The 22,654-nt window shown below is 38.2% G+C and overlaps 1 pseudogene; it reads left to right on the top strand.

The window, feature by feature from the left end:
• The first annotated feature begins 6,772 nt into the window (after positions 1–6,772).
• Positions 6,773–7,138, top strand: LOC149267493 (elongation factor 1-alpha pseudogene; annotated as a pseudogene).
• Positions 7,139–22,654: the final 15,516 nt, after the last annotated feature.

Raw genomic sequence — 22,654 nt, 5'->3', positions numbered from 1 at the left:
ATGTCAGTATTACATAAAGATTTAGCTCACAAGATATCCATCTCTTAGTACAATCCCTCAATACAGCTCACAGACTGAATAGACACAACATATGCCTTCCCTCAGCCCTCTAAGCCTCCTATTTCCTTGTGCAGTTTCTCCTGGGGTCCAATGCTGCCACCTATGTGAATTGGCCTCATCACACACTCATCAAACTCAAAAGTAACTACGCAATCTCCAAGGAATGAATTCCTTCTACATGTAAGAGATATCCTCAATGGAATATTCCTACAACTGATAGTACACTATCTCGTCACCTGATCTCAACTGGGTCTCTGAAAGAACTAACATGCATGAGTTATTTATGAGAGAATATTCATTTATCTGAAGTGCAGCAGTTACATGCATGCATGCATTAACTAACTGAACTCACAATCAGTTCCACAAACTATTGGAACTAATCTAACTGGACTTAACTTAGATAACTGAGCTAACTAATTACAACTCAAAGTACAACTCATCCTGATCTCCTTAATCAAGGGATAACTTCCTCAATCAATGGAGAAACTGTTGCATGTCTTCACATAGACTTCATGTTTGATTTCTTACAACTAATTAACTCAAGATGAATTAATTAATTATTTTACAAACAGCCGCTAAGATCAAATTTGAATTTGAATTCTCAATTTTATTTCAGGGACTAACTAAACTTGGAATGTATCCTGAAATGCTATTTATAGTAGTGCTATTTTTAGCACTTATATTTTTAGCATTTAATGTTGCTATTTTCAACACTTTGTTCCTTTAACTTCCTTTTTACCATGTGCTAACACAAAATTGGGGCCCCTCTCATTAGAAGTTTCCAATCGGGGAAATAACATGGGAGTTGTGATATTTCAATTCCCCAATTGTCGATAGCCCTTAGTGCGCAACCCTAGCCTTTACACCTTTGGTTCTTTGAGTTTTTCTTGTGACTATGTGTTAGCTCTATATCGAAGCCCCCTTATCAGCATTTCTTCAATTGTCGAGTATTACAAAGTGCCGACATCCTCAACCTCTGATATGCAATCTCTGATATGACATCATCACTTCAACATGGAACCTCTTGAGTGGTGACATGTGTCACCCAAATTTTCCCCCTTATTCACCCTCAAAACTCCATAACTGCTTTCCACATGTCCTGTCATACCACCATGTCATATGCCAGTGTAGTTCTATTGAAACCAATCATATGCCACCACATGTCCCACTAGAGGAGAGAGAAAATAGCATGTCGACCTTTGGTTTGTGTTGGAATCCTTTGTTAATCTATATTTTAGTACCCTAGTGATTTTACACTATCGACACATTACCCCTTTCGCAATGTTTAAAAGGTTTTCACCTACAAAAGTCTCTATTTTCGATTGTCAATCTTCTGATGTTGTGATATTTTGATGCGTTGATCTCCTCCGATATCCAATTTGTGATCATTGATATGTGTTTGTTCATATGCCCAACTGTTCTGGTGTGCAATCACTGATATCCATGATGTTCTGATGCGTCGATTCCTGATATGCCTGAACCTTTGATATTCCTTCTTTACTAGGGATTCAAATCCTTCAAATGTTGGGAGACCATATCTTTTTATCTAGGAGTCCATTTTTGGACTTCCACATATCATTGGAAAGCTTGTTCTAAGAACTTTCCAATGGAGAGGGTCCAATGTATGCTTTGAGTCCTTCTGTTGCTTGGAAAATGACTGCAAGATCCTCTGCTCTTTTGTATTATTTTGACATCACTTGGAACCATTCACACAATTTTGTAATAAGTTAACATTGGCTCTAATTGGGGATAGTGTCTTGCTAGAAAGGGGCTGAGAACCTGCAGACTAGTGGCCTTCTATCCATTGGGAGTGGATTCATTTTAATCAAGTATATAAAAACAAAAATAGAAACATAAAGAACTAAAAGTATTACTAATATTTTACAGTGGCTCACTGATATGTACAATGGGTGAGAAATGGACCTCTTAGTTCTGGAAGTAAAGCTGGAGGAATTTCCCATTTACACGCAGATCAAGAATTTCACCCTCCAAGTTTTCTAGCAAGAAAATATTGTTTCCCTTTGCCTTGTTAATCTTGAAGGGTCCAAACCATAAGGGATCAAATTTCCCATGTTTCCCTTTGTCTTATCTTCTTGCATCCCACCTCAAAACTCGATGTCCTGGCTAAAGAGGTCTTTCCTTAGCCTTATTGTCTAACAAATATTTCACTTTCTACTGGTAGTTGATTAACTTATGTTTTACCTACTCTCTGTTCTCTTGGAGCTCCACTAGTTGATTTATCCTTCGAGTCAGGGAGTTTGGTTCATCTTCCACATCTTGTAATATCTTGGAAACCACAATGGCGAGTTGTATAGGGAATATAGTTTCTTTCCCATAGTCAAATTCGAAACGAGATTTCCCCGTGGATATTTTAGGAGTGACCCTGTTAGCCCATAGGGAAAATTGTAGTTGGGAGTCCCAATTTCTCTTGCTTTCTACAATTTTTTTCTCCAGGATCCTTAGTACGGTTTTGTTATAAGACTCAACTAGTCGATTTACCTATGGATAGTAGGTAGTAGTGTGGCCAAATGTAATGCTTAATTTCTAACAAAAACTGATAAATTTTACAGACTTAAAAACCTTAGCGTTGTTGGTCACAATTCTCATGGGACACCCAAACATGGCCAAGATATTTTCCTCCATAAATTTTATGACCACCGTGTCGCTTGCATTTCGAACAAGGATTGCTTCCACCCATTTTGTGAAATAGTACATGGTTTTGAGTAGCCACTTGTGTTGGCTGTTGGAAGATGGTGTATCTCTCTGATAAATTCCAATCCCCATTGCTTGAAAGTCTCTTCTATACAAACATGAATTAATGGGAGTGGGGCTAATTTCTACTTCTCGACGAACATTTGACATTGTTGGTAGGCATGAACATAGGACTGAACTTCTCTTAATAGTTTAGCCCAATAGAATCATACTTTCAATATATTATGAGCGTTGGTCTTCCAGTTATAGTGTCCCCCACAGATGCCACTATGGAATTCATCAATTACCCTTTGATTTTTTTTTTCTACTAAACATATAAGTATAATTCCAACTGGGTCTTTCCTGTACAGTTTCAGATTAGATATAATAAATTTCTAGGCCTGTAATATCAATTCTGTATACTTGGATTCATCCATCTTCATTGGGAACCTTAAGAATAGAATATAGTGGATGACATCTTTATACCAGGAAGATGTTTCATATTTGATATGAATTCTTTGGATCGATGTCTTGATCATCAGTTGTTGTATCCCTTCTCCTTCTTCCTCTATTAATAGGTTAACCACCAAGTCCTAGCAATTAGACACTGATAATATTTTGGCCAATCAATGTCCTTTGATGAGTTTTATGGGCTTGATATCCATGTCATACTCTTGGATTTTAACAATCCACTTACTTATTTTTCCCTAACTATCCCCTTGGACCAGGATGTCTTTAACAGATGCTATTGGGACATAAGATATAATGTTAGAGTGTAAAACATACACTCTCAATACCTTCAAAGCTTTGACTAGGGCATAAACCTGTTTTTCCAAGATATTATATTTCAATTCAGCCTCTTGTAGCACCTAGTTGAAGAAGGCTATAGGCTACTCATGACCTTCATTATCCTTCTAAAATAACACAATAGCTATAGTATGAGGGAGGCAAAAGAAAAAGATGTAAAATGGTATTGGATAATATGGGTTTAATAACACAAGAGCCTTTGTGAAATCTCTCTTGATCCAAGAAAAGGATTCCTTGGATTCTAGGTTCCACTTCACTTCGTTATCTTTCTTCAACATCTTTGTGATACCTCTCACTATCTCTGCATAATTGGGTATAAATATCCTCAAGAAGTTAATCCTTCCCAAGAACACTTGGACCTCTTTTTTATTTCTAGGTGAGGAAATGTGGTTGATGACTTCCACACACTTGGGATCGATCTTCACACCCTCTTGTACTACTATATGTCCCACCAACATACCTTCGCTCAGAACGAACTGACAATTAGGGGAATTTTGAGGTCTAAAATGGGCCTCCTAAGGAAATTATAAAATAATAGTGGAAATAATAAAATAAGATTAGATTACATCATCAAAGTTTAGGGGGGAAAAGGAGAAAACTATTTTTTCAACTCGTATTTTCAACTTATCTTTGTATGGTTTTACTCCAATTTCAATTGAAAACACTCATTGGATGAAAAACTTGATTCCTCATCCATAGAGTACCCATGTTGCATAATTTTGACGGACCCTGTTAAACACACACATGGTAGAAACAGTATATTAAAGATAAGAAAGAGTGTACCTCTATTATTTGACAATGATATACATTTATAGTACATTCTTGTGACCATTGGGTTCCAAATCCCAAGGTCTCTTGGACTCTCATGGCTGTTCACATTCTACACCAACCCATAGAGGATTAGGTGTCCAACATCCCCCCCCCCCTTAATCCGAAGGGTTATGTATGAGTCCAAGAAGAGAGTTGTAATACAAAATGTACAAAAATGCATGGCAACACTAGGTTGAATGTGCTCTCTGAAATGTTGGTATAAAGGACAATGGTTTAAGGATGACCACCAACACTGGAACGCTTAGTGTAGTTCCCAGAACTCTTCAAAGTCTGGCATGAAGCTTAGGGCTTCTGCTAGAGAAAGTGTTCCTGATGTTTTGAAGAGGGAAACCTTCAACCTTGAAAGGGAGGTCTAACCCCGCATAAAAGGGAGAACTTCAACCTGAAAAGGGAGGTCTCAACCTGTGATGGTTTAAGGATGACCAACAACTTTGGAATGCTTAATGCAATTCTTGGAACTCTTCCAAAACTGGCAAGAAGCTGAAGTCTTCTGCTAGATGAAGTGTTCCCAATTCTTTGGAGAGACATCATCGACTGAAGGCATGTTCAAAGAGAATCTTTTTCTTTGGCTACAACTCTGAATCTAGTATGGCAGGTTGTGGCTCAGGTTGCTTGATGTGGTTTTGAAGCTTGTAGATGACCATCATTTCCCCCCTGTCAGATACAAGGTAAGATGATGGAGAAAAATCAACTACAAGACTGTTCAATACTCTAGAACAAGTTCGGACATATGACTGAAATATCTTCTTGGTTGTTGATGCCCATTGCCAAGAAGCGATCCATCCAAGATGAATCTTTGTTCTTGTAGGAGGTTTGTTTCTAAAGAATCTGTTTGAAGAATGACTAGTTTTGTGGCAATGCTTACATGGAAGAAGATCAAAACATTGATCTTTCAGATGGCCAACTTGGTCACAGTGTTGGCATTTCACAATCTGTTGTTGTGGAAGAGGGGCAGAATCTGGAACAGCTAGAGGTGAACTGTCATGAAGGAATCCAACACTCTAAAATTGGATGGGCTTTGAGTAGTTTGGAATATAAAAGGACATCTTCTTATCATATCCAAGACCTGTTCTATGCTTGTTGTGGACAAGCTCTTCCCAAGGTCTGATGATGGGCTTGGAAAGTGCAAACTGCACTTCTCCATCTACATGTACAACTACTGCTTCATTGGGTACTAAATCTGAATGAACTTCAACAATATTGACTTGTTGTTGATGGGTGGTTGTCTCAATGTTCTGAACAAAAACACGTTCAAAATGTAGCTGTTCTTGCTGGAATTGAGATTCGAGCTACAAAATTCAATTTTCTCCTGTGCATTTTGCAGACAAATTTTTATATCAGAAAGTGTATCAAACGTAATTTTTACCATTCCATCAACAATGGAATGAATTAGGATATTTAACAACTCTAATGTATCATCAATTCTAGCCATTGCCTCACAAAGAAATGAAGGCTCAACAATCTTAGTGGACATTGTAGCAAGGCTAGACAAACCCCAACTATTGGAGATTTCAAAAATGAATACCAGTTGTTTGATAGGACTGAAAGTCAATCGAAGGCTACCCAGACCACTCTACCAAAAAATACATGAATGAGTCATGCGCATATCAATTTGCCTTCTTAAAAGGATCCCAAACTCATCCATACATTCAATGCCAATTTCAGTGTAGATCCTCGCTCCACAAATTCCTCCTAGACTTTCAATGCCAATGGAAATGTAGAGAAACACATAAAAAATTGTGTAACATCAACAGGCTTCGAGAGGCAGTGGATAGTACCATGATTTTAGGAATTGACACCTGAGAAGCTAGCGAAGGCTAGACTTGTGAGGGAGAAAGAATTTGGCACAACTAAGGATCGGATGTTATACATAGAACATTCTACAAATTCAAGGGCAGTGATAGTTTTTATTCGTGGTGGAAACAATATGATTATAGAAGAGACAAAGAGAAGCCTTCATGATGCATTTTGTGTTTCCCAGAACTTGATTTGTGATAGTTAAATCGTATATGGTGGTTGATCTGCAGAAATTTCATGTTCACATGTTGTATAAGCTACCGCTGACAAGATTTCTAGAGTGGAGCAGTATGCAATTCGGGCATTTGTATATGCTCAAGGTGTGATGGTAGGAGTCAAGCTATGGTGGCACAAATTGATGCCCTGAATCGAATTGTAATTTAGTTTGACTAGATACCATAGCATGGATGAGCTCCTCTAATGAAAATTTGAAATGAGAAACACCAACAATGGCTTTGATATCAATCTTTTGTCCTCTTCATCTTGTGCGAGTCTCTCAGCTCTCCACGCCATTGCGAAGCTGTTCTACGGTGCTTCTGATTCTCCAAACTCAAGCAGTTTTTTTTGTAAGAGAATTTAGTTCATCATGGGAAAGGAGAAAACCCATATCAACATTGTGGTTATTGGCCATGTCGACTCCGGCAAGTCAACAACCACTAGGCATTTGATCTACAAGCTTGGAGGAATTGACAAGCATGTGATTGAATGCTTTGAGAAAGAAGCTGCTGAGATGAACAAGAGATCATTCAAGTATGCTTGGGTTCTTGACAAGCTCAAGGCTGAACGTGAACGTGGTATCACAATTGATATTTCACTATGGAATTTTGAGACAACTAAATACTACTGCACTGTGATTGATGCCCCTGGCCATCGTGATTTTATCAAGAACATGATTACTAGAACATCTCAGGCTAACTGTGCAGTTTTGATCAAGCTATGGTGGCACTCGTAAACCAAGTTTGAATCTCGCCTCTCTTTGGCAGCTTAACATGGAGCGCTTTGAGTTCATGTTGAAGAAATCTCGTGGTTATGACACAAATGGTGCAAATGGTATGCCCTGTACCTCATCCTCGTCCGCTAGAAACATGAATATGAATCTTGGCATGAATCTCAATTATGGCATTAAATATCACTCGAGACCAGAATTGAAAAGTAACGCACTATTACAGTTCTGACAAGGAGCATTTATGTGCACAATAGAGACAACAAATGTTAAAGAGACAAGAGCACTGAGGTCTTCTAAAACAACAACATGGAGCTATGTAAAATACAGCTAATGCAAAAACGAGACGTATGCACAAAATGACTATGGTGCAGGCAACAGCCAAAAGTGTCGACAAACTTGTTGACTGGTGCTTGAATGTAGGCGGAAGGTTTGCTAGAATTTAAATGACCCCTAAAAACACAATCAAGCACCCAACATGCGAATATGATGGACAGAGGGGCGTTTTTGCTAGAAGAACAGTGCAGAATGGTAGAGACATAATTAGATGAAATGGCTTGGTGCATGTAAGTAGCAGACCTGATAGACAGAGGGACAGGCTCTAAACCTGGTGTGGATGGATAGCATGGAGGTGAGAGGCGTTAATATGTCAGCCTGACGTTATTTATGACAACATTGGCATGGGGAGTTAACCAGAAACAGGTATGCATGGCTTTCAGAACACTTAACACAATGTGCAGATATGAATACAACACTGCATATACATTTAGCATATGAACTAGCACATATAACAGAAGGAGCTTCAATGCAATTGTAAAGCACATAACAGAAGGAGAGACTCACTGCTTCATTCACTGTTGTGGAATTCAATACAGCGCCAAATTGTTTTGTATTCCCTTTGACCTTCAAATCTAGGATGCTAGTAGGAACATAGACATTATGGAAAGGATTGTAGAAATGCAAATCATAAGAAACTCAGACATGCAGAGAAACTCAGATATGTAGACCTGGTGCTCTGATACCATGTTAAACACACACATGGCAGCAACAAAATATTAAAGATAAGTAGGAGAGTACCTCTATTATTTGACAATGATATAAATTTATAGTACATTCTTGTGACTGTTGGGTTCCACATCCCAAGGTCTCTTGGAATCTCATGGTTGTTCACATTCTACACCAACCCATAGAGGATTAGGTGTCCAACAAACCCTAATACATGAAAAATGAGAAATATATGAAAAATGTGATTGCAATCACGTTTTTTCATGTATTTATCACTTTTCATGTAACAGGGTCCATCAAATGTATGCAATATGTGTACTCCTTGGATGAGAAATTAAATTTTTCATCCAATGAGCACTCCCACTTGAAATTTGAGTAAAACGTTAGGGAGATAAGCTGAAAATATAAGTTGAAAAAGTAGTTTTATTATTTTATTAATTTTAATCTTTTTACTTTTTTACTACAAAAATGGTGAATCATCCCCCATGGTTGACATCAACATCTTGAATCCTATTGGTTCTTATAAATTCTATTTTGGTTGTACATTTTCTTAGGAGGCCCATTTTAAACCTCAAAATTCCCCTAATGATTTATTTGGATTTAGGGACAACCCAAACTTCCTATATTTCTCAAAAGTGAGTTTCGAATGTTCAATATACTCCTCATTTGTTTTAGAAAAAGTTGTGATATCATCTACGTAAACCACTACAAATTTATCATGTTCTCCCATGAATACTATATCCATGGCCCTTTGGAAGGTTTCTCCTGCATTTATAATGTCAATTGGAATCCTTGCATACATGAAGGTCCCCCAGGGTGTAATGAATGTAGTTTTCTTTTGATCATCAAGATGCACTGCTACCTGATTATACCCTGGAAAGCCATCCATCATGGACATCTGAGCTGAGCCAACTGCCTTCTGTAATATATAATCAATATTTGGTAATGGGTAGTTGTCTTTTAATGAAGTTTTGTTTAGGTATTTGAAATCCACACGCAACCTTATCTCTCCATTCTTTTTCCTAATAGGAACCAGGTTTTCACCCACTCTGAGTACCTCAAGGGTACAATGATCTTGGCCTAAAGTAACTTCCTTGCTTCCTTCTTAATGGATGGGAGTAAAATGGGATTGATCTGTATGAGTTTTTTCTTACAAGGATTCATTATGTTCTTTAAGGGAATCTTATGTTGAATAAAATTTGTATCAAAGGTATTTAAATCATCATATGACCAAGAAAATACATCTTTATAGGTTTTAAAGTGATTTAAGTACCTTCATTTATATTTATGGGGCATCCCTTTTGACAACTTGATCATCTAGGGTTCATTCTTTGAACCGATGTTGCAATCCTCCACTTGTTCATCGACTCCATGTTCAGTAGGTTTTGAGGCCACGTCATTGGATTTGAATAATCTCTCCAAAGTAACTAGGCCACAGAGAACGATGTTTCCCTTTAGCTATAAAACTCTTTGCCCAGCGATATTTTCCTCCCAAGAAATTGGCTATTCCTCTCTCACTTCTTCTTTGTCCATCACAGAATTTCAGAATTCCCCAATGACTTCTAGGAAATGCCTTATTTTTTCATCATCTTCGAACACCTACCAGTGTCTCACATTATGAGGCACTAAGAGTTTGTACCTAACTTCGACTTCATATCTAAGAAGTGGATTTTGTGGTGGCTTAAAATTACTAGTAGTTATAGCCAAGGAATCGGTTGTTTGATTTCCTTCTCTGGGTAAGAATTGGACATTAAAAGCTAGGAGGAAGTTGTCCATTAAATCCCAAATCTCATTTCTGTAAGCCCTTAGCCTAGGGTACTTATTTTGACATTGGTTCTTGATTTTATTTACCACCATTTCCGAGTCTCCAAACACATTCAGGCATTCAATATGCTTGTAGGCCTACTAGTAATGCCTCATACTCTGCCACATTATTGGTTTCCTAAAATTCCAATTTGAAAGGGAGGGGAATCAGGATACCTTCTGGAGATATCAACAACACTCCTACTCCATTTCCTTCCTTAGAATTTGTAGCATCAAAATACAACTTCCATATTTGTTACAATTTCTGAGTTGCTGATCTAATTTGGTTGTTGGTTGTACCTGTGTTTCTTCTAAAATGAAATCATATTCTTTAACAGTAAGCATGAGAGATCCCTTTCTTTCCCATACACAGGAGAAGTTTTTGGGCAATCAACTTTCATAATTGTTTTAACAAACCTTGATTCCCTATACAGACACCTTTCTTCTCCACCAAAGATAGGGATGGTAGCATAGGTAAGATCTAGCTTAATGGAACCTCCAATATTTGATCCCCAATATTTGGACAAAAGCATACCGAACCTTGCAAGGATATCATCTACTACAATGTCCATCACTACACTTTTTGTTGGGATCTAGGCCAAATTAACCACTAAATCATTTATCATTCCCAAGCACTTTACTCTCTTAGAGTCGAAAGTGTAAAGATCGTTGTATGGTTTGGTTACCTGCAAACCTAGTTGCTACATTACTAATAGTGGCATCAGATTATGAGAAGCTTCTAAATCCAACATGTCTTTATGGAGCAGGAGGTCATGTACTACTAGAGTAATGTAAAAAGGTGTGATGGAGGGATATTATTCTCCGACATGGGATCCAAATACGACCATTGGCCATTCTTCTTGGAGGTTTAAACTATCATGTGATGGGATTGAAACAGATGGAAACATGAACTAGGAAAATTGGGCCTTATAGGTCGGTTGTTTCAAGAGCTCAGATAATGGGACCAATATTTTGACTTTCTCAAGCTCTTTTTGAAGATTAAAGATAGCAGAGCCTTTTTTTGCAGTGCTAACCTCTACTGACTCTTTTTATTTTTCAAAAATGGGCCTAGAGGGGGCAGGTGACTTCTCTTCTTTGAGGACTCCAGGCTTAAGTGGTTTGGATATGAGGACTCTTTTTTTTAGTAATTGGATCTAAAGGCACCTTCCCCTTGTCAACTCGCTTAGGAGGCTCGTGGGAATAGGTGCCTTCGTTTTGGTCTTATCCCCTCGATCTCTTTCAAGATGACCCAAAGATCATATTTATTATGCATCTGAGCCTACATGAAATTGACAAACTGCTTGCAATAATCATCAATCTCACCCTTGCCTAACATTGCATCAATATCATCCCCCTCTTCTTCAGACATTCTGACTTATTATTCTTCATCCGAGAAATAGGAATATAGGTTCCCCTGAACTTCGTCGGCATGTAGTATCTTCTCCTCCAGATCATATTCTATATATAATGGAGGATGGATGTGGTCTTGATGTTATTTCCTCTCCCTTTGCAATATATGTAGGGGAGACCTTATGTATTAGAGATTGAAACCTCAATTAGCAGCCAAGAAGTTCTGTCATGGAAGGTTTTTATTTTCTAGATCCAGTTTTATGAGTTTATTTGATAAGTTCTTCATCAACTTATCCATCTCCTCTATCTTTTGTTCTTGGGATTCTCTTCTATGACTTGAGGAATCTTCCTCATCTTTCCCTTTTCTTTTCTCTCCAGGGTCATCTTTGCTTCTTGACTTACTTATGATGCAAAATTTGCTTCTACATTGAGAGAATCAGTTTGAATCTGGTCCAAAGTAGGGGACTTCCTCTCTCCGAGTGTAAATTTTAACTCTGATTCAAGGGCCCCTGCAAAAACCACTTGAACAACACCCTGTGGATGTTTAATCTCAGCAGGTAGATTGTTGTACAACTTATTAAACTTTTTTGTAAACTTTGAGATACCCTTATCAGGTTTCTTCTTTATAGCATTGAACTCGGTAAGAATATACTGATGATCTCTCTTATCTCCCCATTTCTAAATAAAATAATTCTCCATCTCTTCCCAAGTGGTGATGGAAGCATTCGATGAGGATTTGAACCATTTCCTGGCTTCCCTCCATAGATTGGATGAAGAGCCTCAGCACTACATCCAGGTGTTGGACATTAAAAGTTTTTGCAAAGGGACAAAAAGCTTCTATGTGTTTCTATGTTGATGTGCCATATTCTCCATTAAACCTGGGTAGGGACTTGAGATAGTCTTATGGCATGGAATTTAAAGGTTGAGGCAGGCCCAAGGGAGCATATTTTTTTACCAGTAAACCTGGGACAACCATCTATAGTAGAGGTGGTGGTGCTTGATTTATTAGGGGTCTCTCAACTATGACCAATTGAGAGACATTTGACTAACCACAGAATGAGAAATTTTTCACACTGTGGGTAGGGCTACTCTGGAGGATATCTTTTACCACTTCAACTTTAGGGAGGGGAGGAAATGAGAGAGAAGGGGTGTTTACTAAAACTTCTTCTTCCTTGCCCTCTAGGGAGGCGGTACTTAGTAGCTAACCACTTTCTGAAGGATATAACAAGACTCTAAAAGAAACATCAGAGTGATGAATTATGGCATTATGTGAGCTGGATGAGGATATTTCAGGAAACGAGGACATAGTAGCATCAATATTGGGGATTTTTTCCTTCCTAGTCCTTCTGGATATTAGTTTTTCTAGATCAGATACAGCTGGCCTTCTTTGTTGAGAGGTATTTGAGGGGGTTTGGGGCCTCTTAGAAGCTAGGGTGATGAACTTATTATTTGACAGTGGAGTCGCCAAGGTGATAGATCTACAACACACACATATTTTCTCACCTTATCAAAGAGTGTATCAATGTTGTACCCAAGGGAAAAATTATATAATCTATTCCCCGGTAATGGCACTAGAAAGATGTTGTCACTTTTTCTATCTCCTGTCACAACAAGTGCTTTAGAAGATATAGAAGCCTCCTAGAGATAGCCTCTGGTTTGATAGAAGACCAGTGCCTAGGACATCTTAATTAGTTTTTTCAAGCTTGTCTTGAGGACTTGTAGCACCATATTTTTTATCACAAGTAATTCAAATAGGATTTATTAATAACCATTCATAAATATACAATGTATGAACTAGTGTACACACACGAATACACAAGAAATAATCCTCAGTCAGTGGTGTCTAAAGTAGATTGAGAGCTTGCAACAAATTAGTTGTTAAGACAAATGTAATGGTGGAAGACAGTAGAGGAGAAATCCATCATACAGGGCTTAAACTTAAGAATTCTATATATATGGATTTATGGAGAAGTAGGAGTAAGGAAATGTTTATGAAATACTATGATACATAGAGCACTTTTTAAAGACATTGTTTCCACATCAATATACGAATTTTCCATCAATAGCTTGATCTAAATGAATCTACATCTAATGAGAAATATATCTAGAAGCTACGTACATGAAATTTGAGAAGAGTATTTTACATATATGAAAACACAAAGGGAGAAGAACATATTGCAATGAAATAAGTTGGAATCACCAAAAATATTGTATTGATCTTCTGAGAAATGTTCATACATCAAGATTCATAACACTGCCTTCAAGAAAACAAGGGCCCTTTCCAAGAGTCTCTTTCCGAAAAATTCTGAACCCTATTGAAGTGTTTATTCCCTCCATTTATAAGGAGAGGGAAGCTTTGAACAATAACTACAAAATATCTCAACCGAGTTCCAATTGTCTGATCGACTAGCAATCTCACCATGCAATGGCTCTACAACCCAAAATAATTACAATAGATTGATTACGTCTTTAAAATGTAACAAATTACAAAATACAAAACATGGGAAAATTGGATAGTGACCCTAGAAAAATATATCCTTGTTGATTCTTGTGATCACCTCTGATCAACCCACTCCCTTGCCATGATGCTCCTTCTCTGTTACTCGATAGGTTCCCCTGTCATTTTTGCCTTAATTGCTTGAATTTATCCTTCTCTGGAGTTGGTAGTGATCTAATATCGATTTCTTTCCATAGTACATAAACAAAGATGAACCTATTAGTCTTTGATTGTCTAACTGTATGGAACTCCATGCTGAGAAATTAATTCTCGGGTAACTTGCACACTCCTTCTTGAGTCCCATATCTCCATTTAACTCACTAAAGATGTGCACGTGAAGTAGTCTAATTCATTTTTTCTACTAATGTTGACCTTGGTTTCTTGTTATAGATGCTTCCAGAGGATTAACCCATTTGAATTACCAACTCCTTTGTGCCTTCATTCAATAGAACAGTTTCCGACCCATTAATCCTTTAAAGATATGTACCACACTATTGGAACTTTACTCATCGAGACTTTTACTCTTAAAGACATTACAAAACAATCAATTTCGATATCCTTTGGCCCCATTTATTTAGCCCCTTTCTACATTTCTCATCATAGGACTAAGGGTTGTGAATGGAGGCTTAGCCTTAAGGCACTAGGGACTTTTTTTCCTACCCAGGGGTCATTTTTCCTTTGTAAAGTTGTTTGCACCCATGTTTCTTTACCTTCCTCTTAACCGTGCGCTAGCACAAAATTAGAGCCCCTCTCATTGGAGGTTTCGAATTGGGGAAATAACATGGGAGTTTCGATATTTAAATTCCCCGATCATCAATAGTCTTTAGTGCTCATCCCCAACCTTTATGCCTTTGGTTCTTTGATTTTTTCTTGCGGCTGTGTGCTAATGCTATATCGAAGCCCCCTTATCAACATTTATTCAATTTTCAAGTATTACAAAGTTTCGACATCCTCAACCTCCGATATGCAATCTCTGATATGAACTCATCACCTTCACGTGGCACCTCCTGAGTGGTGACACATGTCACCCATATTTTTCCCCTTAGGCCCCCTCAAAATTACATAACGGCCTGCCACGTGTCCTTTTTTATCGCCATGTCAGATGCCACTGTAGCTTTATCGAAACCAATCATATATCACCATGTGTCTTGCTCAAGGAGAGGAAAAGAGCTTGCCCACCTTTGGTTTTGCATTGGAATCCATTGTTAATATGTATTTGATTCCCCTGGCAATTTTACACTATCGGCACATTACCCCTATCACAACGTTTAAAAGGTTGTCACCTACAAAAGTCTCGATTTTCAATTGTCGATCTTCCGATGTTGCGATATTTCGATTCGCCAATATTCTCTGAGCTCCAATATGCGACTATCGATATTTGATCATTGATATTCCCAATTGCTTCCAGTGTGTGATCACTAATATCCCTAATGTTCTGATGAGTTGATCACTAATGTGCATGAACCTTTGATATTCCTTCTTTACTAGGTCTTCAAATCCTTCAAACGTTGCCAGACCATATCTTTTGATCCAGGAGTCCATTTTTGGATTTCCGCATAATGTTGGAAAAGTTGTTCCGAGCACTTTCCAATGGATAGGGTCCAATATATGCTTTGATTCCTTCTTCTGATTATAAAATGACTGCAAGATCCTCTGCTCTTTTGAATTCTTTTGGCATCACTTAGCATCATTTGAACAATTTTGCAGTAAGTGATAACAAACTTTTTGGGCTATTAAACCTCTGGATTCTCCCATAATATGGGCATGCTAGCATCCAAAGAGCTATGGATTCTCCAATAAGGTTACATGCCTACGTCTAGGGACTATTTCCAGCAGACCTTTGCCAGAGTCCGAGGAATTTAAGGCACTTTTCAAGCCTAGAATTCCAGCCACTACCCAGAACTTGATGTAACTTCCTAAATTCATTAAACATATGATGAAAATACTAATAAAACAAAAAATAACTCTAGGACTAGGTTTGACCATCCCCAACCAAGACTGACATTTTGTCAAACACTTGGCATTAATGCAATCTATAGCTCTAAACAACATATCTAAGCATATGGGTCTTATACTTATCTGAAAATTGTTAGGAATCATTGTTCCCTTACATCATTAGTTGTAGTACCATATATTAGGTCATAGATACATTTTTTATACATTTAAAAATATAAACATGAGAAGAGCCATACATCATCACAGTCAGAATTCATGCTTATAACCAACAACATAATAATAGAAATGCCATGAATACATGAGCCTTAGAATCCACATATAAACTAGTAAATTTACACATGAAAAGCCAAGGGAATGAATTTATCATTAATGAATATAGAAACCAACCAGGGATGGGACTACAATATTCATCCTGACCATAGATTGGCCGAGCCAAATCTCTCTTCAGCCAATCACCCCCGTGCCATATTCTAAGCATGAATGTGGGACTCATAACAAACCGAAAATAAACAAATAAGCATGGATGCTACTGAATGTTATGAAACCAGCTCACAAAAAGATAGAAAATATATTTGAATGCCTTAGAATTTAGCTTCTTCGAGGGGGCAACCTCCTTTACATTACAAAAATGAACAATTCTTGGATGATACAAATGACAAGACCTCTTTTCTATATATAGGAATCTAAGGGGTCATAATATAATCAGAGCCAATATAACAATACTAATGTAAGGGCACAATAATAACAATAGTGGGCTTCTATGGGGCACAATAATAACAATATGGGGACTACATGGGCACAAAAATATAATAAGGGGGTTGTACTAATAACAATAAGGGGTTACACTAGTAGTATAGGGACCTTACATGCCCCTCTCCTTCAAAAAATATTGTCCTCAACGCTTGAGTAGTTCTTGATGCTTCTGTATAAGTTCTTGTCCTCCCATGTGGAATATTCAGCTGGTAAGTTCTTCCACTTGATGAGATACTCTGAAATTGATCTATTTCGTAGCTTTCAATTTCTCGGTTCTATGACTGCTTCAAGTTCCAATATGGTTTTTCCTTCCTTGTCAAGTTATCGCAATACTGTTTGAACTGGGATCTTGTGCAACTTTTGAATCGTTTCCATAAATGCAGTAGAAACTGTACTGGCTTTAAATGGATGTGATAATGCACAAAAGTGTGCATACTTGGTAAGTCTGTCAACTACCACCATGATGACACTCTTTCCTTTAGACTTGGGTAAACCTGTGATAAAATCCATTGAAACCTCCTCCCAACGTTGGCTTGGAATGGACAAAGGTTGTAATAGACCTGGGGTCTTAATTGTTTCAACTTTATTTTGTTGGAAAATCAAACATTCCACCACAAGCTTTTGAATATTACGATTTAAGGCCATCCCAAAAAAATTCCTTCTTAACCCTGTGGTAAATTTTTTAAAATCCTGAGTGCCCTCCTAAGGGAGAACAGTGAAATTCCATAAGAATCTTTTGTTTGAGTTGGGAATTATTACAGAGGTATAAGTGATCTTTGTACCATAACGAATCATTTTTCCAGCTAAATGTATCAGATGTACTGGAATCTTGTTGTAATTTTCCAATAAGTGCCCACACTTCTTCATTATTTGTCCATTCCTCCCTTGCTTAATTTATCCAATCTGATTGTATAATAGAAATGGCACACAACAATTCTTCCACATCCTCATCCTTTCTTGAGAGTGCATCTGCCACAACATTTTGCTTCCCTTTTTTGTAGATTATTTCAAAGTCATAACCCAACATCTTTGTGACCCATTTTTTTTGCTCTTCAGAGGATAATCTTTGTTATAAAAAGTATTTAAGGCTATCATGATCCGTTTTTACCTTGAAGTGTCTTCCCATTAGGTAGGGTCGCCATTTCTCAGTGATTGTAGTATTGCCAACATTTCCTTCTCATAAATAGCTTTGTGTAAATACTTTCCCTTGATTGGATGACTTTCGTAAGTAATGGGTCTTTCATCTTGCATTAAAAAAACACCATTTCCATCTCCTGAAGCATCACATTCCATAATAAAGGTTTTTGTGAAGTCCGGTGTAGCTAAGACAATTGCTTGGCACATTGCCTCTTTAAGATGTTCGAAGGCCTTTGTTGGTTCTGGAGTCCATGAAAATGCATCTCTCTTCAATAATTTTGTTAGAGGTGCTTCTATTCTCCCATAATTCTTAACAAACTTGTGATAATACCCTGTTAACCCAAGAAATCCTCACAGATGCTTTATGGATGTGGGGATTTTCCATTCCTTAATGGATTTAATTTTTCTAGGGTCTACCTTAACACCTTCATGAGATACAATATGACCCAGATATTCCACCTCTTGTATTCCAAAGAAACATTTGGAGCTTTTTTCATATAATTGTTTCTCCTCTAATAGTTGTAGCACCCTGTCAACATGTTCAACATGATCCTTCCAAGACTTGCTGTAGATTAGTATATCATCAAAAAATACTAACACAAATTTTCTAAGAAAGGTTTGAAAATGAATTCATCAAACCTTGAAGTGTAGAAGGTGCATTGGTAAGGCCAAAAGGCATGACCAAAAGTTCATAATGACCCTCATGAGTTATAAATGTTGTTTTCGGAATGTCTTCAGTCTTCATTTTGATTTGATGATATCCTAAATGAAGATCCAACTTGGTTAAGTAAATTGATCCATGAAATTCATCCAATAATTCATCAATGATAGGAATGGGAAATTTATCTTTAATAGTGAGCTTGTTGAGCTACCTATAATCTGGACACATGCATCGTGATCCATCCTTCTTGTGCACCAATACTACTGGAGTAGAGAAAGAACTTTGACTAGGTTGAATTATACCAGCCTCTAGCATTTCTGCAACCATACATTCAATTTCACTCTTTTGGGCATAGGGATATATGTACGTCCTTATGTTTGGAGGAACACTTCCTGGAATCAAATGAATAGCATGATCATGATCACAAATAGGTGGGAGACCTTTGGGAGTCTCAAATACCTTGGAATTATTGTCCAAGACTTTTTGGAGATCTGGAGAAATAGATGATTTCGATGTGGAAACATCTAGCGAACATAATTGTGCAATTAATCCTCGTTGTTCCTTTTTTAGAAGCTTTGTCATACCTTTAGAGCTGATCATCTTTCCCAGTTTCCCTACAATACCCCTTAATTCAACTTCCTTTCCTTCCGCAGAAAAGTTCATGAAAAGTTCTTGAAAATTAAAAGTTATTGTACCCAAGGATTGTAGCCATTGGACTCCTAGTACAACATCAACACCTCCCATTGGAATGGAAAGCATTGGATTATTCAATACATATTCTCCCATGGATAGTTTGATATTATGGCACTTTCCAGAGCAATTTATGGTTCCTCCACTTGCAACCATCACTTGACACTCTGGTGTTGGATATAGGAAGCAATTCAATTCTTTTGCCATCTTACAATGAATAAAATTGTGGGTACTTCCTGAATCAATCAACACTATTACCTTTTTCTTCTTAATATGTCCTCCTATCTTGATAGTTTGAGGAGTGGTAATTCCAACCAATGCATTACAAGATATGGTCAGATTCACTTCTTCTTTATCTAGGGTTTGTTCCTAGAGCATATCCACTTCTTTTGACATTTCTTATTCCTTTTCTTCCTCCTCTTCAAAATCTATGTAGAATAATTTCTTCTCAGCACACTTATGACCTTTAGTGTATTTACTATCACAACTGTAACAAAGCCCTTTTGCTCTTTTTTCTTCCAATTGTTGCGGTGTCAACCTTATAGGTTGTGGAAGGCTAGGGGAAACAACACTTCCATCTTTATATTCGTGAGTGGTAGGCTTCCTCGTTGCCATAATTTTGCTTTCCATTTTTCTTGCTAACCTGAATGCCTTCTCATAATGCCATTCACCGGTGTTGGCTTTGTGGGGCATGACCCAAGTTCAGTGTTAGTTAGCCAAACAAATCCCTACACTACTGGCCCTTTTGGCATCAACCTGCGGAGCGTGGATGAAAGTCTCACCCGAGGCAGTATGGGGGGATGCTAGAACCAAGTTTCTGCACCCTGAGACGGTCATGATGTCGGTTTATACCCCCTGTTCCTACTTTCGCATAGGTCACTAAGCCTTTTGGGATCTGTCATTCTACCCTTAACTCTGCCCTTTAGTACCTCCACAAAGGTGAACGATTGACCTTCGCGCAACCTTAACCCGCGGTCAAGTTACTTTCGTGTTTCTAGGGCAGCATATTGTATAGGTTCCTAAGTTATCCTAAGTGTTTTACTTCTCTTACTAAACAGTCATAGTTAGCATCGCATAAACAGAGATTCTTACTTGCGTTAAATTAACCAATATAATCAAATATGTTTGCGCATCACATAAACATTATAAATTAAACCCAAAACACAATATAACCAGATGCAGTAACAAGAAATAAATATACAGGATTTGCAGAATACTTCTCTTTATTGATATCTTCAGTTTAATATAGACTCTATCCACCTTACGCACATAGTTGTAGGGGTCCGCACACTTAGCTGCAGACTTCTACCCTAGGCCTCTGCGCACTCAGCTGCAGAGCCTTTACCTATGCTAAGACCTGAAAGACTTAGACTTCTCTACCAAGACTCTTCACTTCATTCTTTGCTAAAACTCAAAACTACTTAGAGCTTACTTACATAGCTCCTTTTTATACAATCCCATGGTCTACGGGCCATGGCTAGATCTTTATAGCTAACTTTACACTTTACAAAATAAGGGCAGACAACCCTTTTATGACTCTTGACACCTTCGTGCTCCACGACCACAAAATGCGGATACTTTACAACTTTGTTACAAAATTTGTCCCAAAACATGGGCTTTTAGCCCCAAAATTGTCCTTGGGGGAACCCGTTCCCAACAGGCCCCCAACACAAACATGGTGACTCACCCTCAAGTCACTCTACGGGAGTAGAGATCTGAGAGTGAAGACCTCCTAGCTCAACCTGTATGATCGCAACCTCGACAATGCACTGTGCAGCCACCTGCTTCGCTTCTTCAACCAAATGCTTGGTCATTGGTCCTAAACTGTCAACCTGAAGCTTCAACTGAGTTGCGTGCAGATTTGTAAGCTTTCCTTCAATATAGGCTGTAACCAAATAAGCCTCATCCAACCAGGGCTTCAAGCGTGCCTTTAGCACTGCCTCCTTGTGTTGCACTGCATCTACCTATTCTTTCAACTTCTTGGCCTCCTACAGCTTCACCAATCTCTGCGTGAGAGCGACTATTCACATTGTACCTTTTACTTCATCATAGCGTTGTTGCAGTTCTCACACTTTTGTCTCTAGTCATTGTACGTTAGGGTCCTCCTGCAGGCTCGTCAGGACCTTGAACAACTATTCAAAAAGTTGTGTGCAGTCTGCTACTGCACAGTCGACCACCGCTATCACCTCTATGATAGCGGTTGCACGCTGCTCCTTTACTTCTGGTGGAGTTCAAGGCTACGCATTCAATTGTAAATCTGCAATTTATAGGCTCAACTCCAGCTGAACCCTATCCAACTTTGTGTGAGCATCACGCACCCCTGTAGCAAGCTTACGAATGTGCACCTCGACCAGTTTTTCCTTAGGAATGGTGTTGTTGGGAAAAGTATCCAATACGGAATGACCCTATCCCACTCTAAGGGTGATAGTACCTCAGCAACAAATGAATGCAAAGCTATTTGAGATTACTTCTTTATGAGATGTAAGAGAGAGGAGAAAGAGATCCACTAACCGTTATCTTCCGCTAATGATTGATCCACTCTTCCCTCTTTGCTGCTTGCTCCCAGCTCCTTGCTCTTTCACTGGCCCAGCTACACCAAGATTCTGCAAAATAACAAGAGAGGGAAACTACAAGAAGCATACATTCATAATTGATTCAAGGATTAGAATAAATCAAATATACAAGTATCAATACGCCATTGAGACACATGCATATAGAAGAACCTCAAATGCTTTATTAATGGAAGAAGTAAAGTTATGAGAGTGTTACAACCATAAGAGGCCCAATCCAGCAACACCTCCCAGCAGAAGGAAATCTCCTCTTCACCTCCTTCAAGCAAATCACCCAATAGTTCTATACTCAAACCAACAGCACTTCCTTACATTCACAAGATTCCAGCCTCCCTAGACCTCATGAGAGAGCTCTATATATAGGAGTTTTTGGAGAAAGGATGAGTCAGATTGAGGCTGGCATGAAGCTGACTAGTGTCCTCTCCCACTTCAGTTATTCTTCAGTTCTTGAGTCCACTTGGAGTTTCTTGCTTCCACTTGGAGATCTAGATCCTCTTACTCATCACAAGGCGAATTCCCTGATCCAAGTGTCATTTTGGAAGCTTCCTGGGCATTTGACACATTGAGGTGTTAGCTACCTATACCAATAGGTTTCATATTTCATGATTGGCTATGAAAGGACCAAATATGCTCTGCTTTGATGACTCAAAGATCACATATTTCCAAGAGAATCCAATCTATGTATATAGCTTGGTATGGACTTAATATTTTGATGGATGGTCCAACAGTCTAATCTGGATCATTCCATGGTTTAAATTTGCAGTTGTAGATTAGAGAAGAAAGTCTGTCCAAACTGTTTAATCTTGGCGGACAAGTAGTTCAGGTAGAGAAGAAAAGGCTCCCAACAGCTTAATCTGGGACCTTGGAAGAAATAAGGGTAGAGGTAGATAGAAATAACAAAGAAAAAGCCAAAGAAAAGAAAAGGCAAGTAAGGGTCTGCAAGTCCAAGTGCACCCTCCAAGAAGAAATAAAAAAAAATGCTAGGCAAGTAGTTGGGTAAGTAGTTGGGGTTGCAGAAAGGTTATCTTTACCATTGCAGATGTGTTAACTGTGTTTACCAAGGCAAAGTCTATCAATTGACAAGGTGTTCACCTTCATCAAGT

Source organism: Pinus tabuliformis, chromosome 6 (genome assembly GCF_031772625.1).
Source record: "Pinus tabuliformis cultivar Carrire ecotype Pingquan chromosome 6, CPIR1, whole genome shotgun sequence".
In the NCBI taxonomy this organism is placed as follows: Eukaryota; Viridiplantae; Streptophyta; class Pinopsida; order Pinales; family Pinaceae; genus Pinus; species Pinus tabuliformis.
This window is presented reverse-complemented; position numbering and strand designations above follow the sequence as displayed.